We start from the raw sequence: 1,751 nt of genomic DNA, 5'->3' as shown, positions 1-1,751 counted from the left end.
CACCTCAGCCTCCCAAAGGCGCGGGATTACAGGCTGAGCCACCGAGCCCAGCTGAATCTGTTTATGAAGATGTCTCTTGAACATCTGGTTGACAGTAGTCAGCTCCCAGAGCAGTCAGAATCAGGTAATGGGTTTTTGAGCTGAGGTCCAACGCTGACCCTAGTACTCTCCCCTGCAACACCTGCCCTTGGTCCTCCTCAGCTCTGTTCTCTAGTAACTCTGTGACCTCGGGTCAATGACATAAGCCCTCTGAGCCTCAGTTTTTGCATTTACACCTTCTCAGAGTGGTAGAGTTTGATGAGATGTGCCTCTTGTCTGGTGTGCAGAGGCCAAGTTTAGCCGAGAACCACAAGCAGCAAGCAAAGCCACAATAACCCCCAGGGACCATGTGCCACTCCGCTCCCCTTTTGTGTGTAGTGGGGAAGTGACTTGCCTGAGGTCATACAGCCAGACAGGGGATTCAAAGCCAGGACTAATAATTCCAGTCTAGAGTTCTGTTCCTGGCACTGTGTCTGTGTTCTCCAAAGCTTGAGCAGGAGGTCATGCTGTCCCTGGCTGGTGAATGTCATACTTCCTGGCCAGCCCCTAGCCAACTGAACCCGCCATCCCTGTCATATGGCAGCTGGTCATCCAGCAGGGAACCTGTCTCCCACCCACTCCTACTGCTGGACAGAGGAATCCCAGGCCCATCCATCCTTTCTTGAAGTCCACATTTCCCAAAGCTACATCAGGCTTGGATGTAGACACAAGATGTCCTGTTCCCAGTCCCCTCCAAGTATGTGTGGAATCTAGAGGCAGATTTAGGCTAAAATTCTACCCTCCCTGACAACTGGCTCGAGGCATTGGGCAAGACAGCTCATCTCGAAGGGCTGCGGCTTCCTTGCCTATAAAATAAAAAACAAATGTCTGCCTCATGGGGATGCTTTTGTGCATCAGAGGCAGTCAAGCCCCCAAAAGTGACAGGCATACAGTAAGTGCTCAGTGAACTTTCACTTCCCTCCTTTCCCTTGAGGAAGGCCCCCACGGCAGCAGTGGTGTGGGGTGAGGGTGCAGGGCTGGGCAGGACTGAGAAGAAAGAGAAGTTCCCAGGGTAAGGTGGGAGGGTTGCACTGGCCCAGCCGCCTGGGGGGTTTCACCAAAAGGGAACTGGGACTTTGGGCAGCAGCAGGAAACCACCATCCTGCAAGAGTTCCCGCTTCTTCTTAGGGCTCCAGGCTGGTCAGGTGCAGGCCAGGGCTGGGGGTGCAGAAGGCAAGTCTAAGGTCCTCAGGGACCTCCTCTTAGTTCCACTGTACCCCCTCTTTCACTAAGCCCTGGCCCCCTGACTGAGGGTGTCCATCCCTCACCCCAGTCCTCCCGATGAGACCCTCCACCCCACTGAAGCCCAGTGCTGGCCCTGAACCCCCAATTTCTCTCGCTGAAGCCCCCACATCTCATCAACCACCTTCCATCTCAAACTTCTCTTGGGGTCTCACAACCCCACCCCCAGTCCTCCAAATATCCAGGGGCTAAGAAGATATGCCCTGGTCTGACTTCACCACAACGCTGGTGGGGTAGAGGGGAGGGAAGTGGTGGGGAGTGGCCTATCTGTGCCATACTAGTTTTACCCTCCATGTGTTCCTGAGGGTTTCAGCTGAGTTTCCTCCACTTCTTGTGGGTAAAAGTGGTTTTCCACCTGTTGCTGAGAACCCATCCACCAGTCTCTGAAACAGGGGTCTCGCTGGGTGCAGTGGCTCATGCCTATAATTCCA

The sequence above is a fragment of the Carlito syrichta genome, unplaced genomic scaffold (assembly GCF_000164805.1).
Source record: "Carlito syrichta isolate Samal-C Ts95f unplaced genomic scaffold, Tarsius_syrichta-2.0.1 Scaffold304598, whole genome shotgun sequence".
NCBI lineage: Eukaryota > Metazoa > Chordata > Mammalia > Primates > Tarsiidae > Carlito > Carlito syrichta.
Note: the sequence above shows the minus strand (reverse complement) of the source record.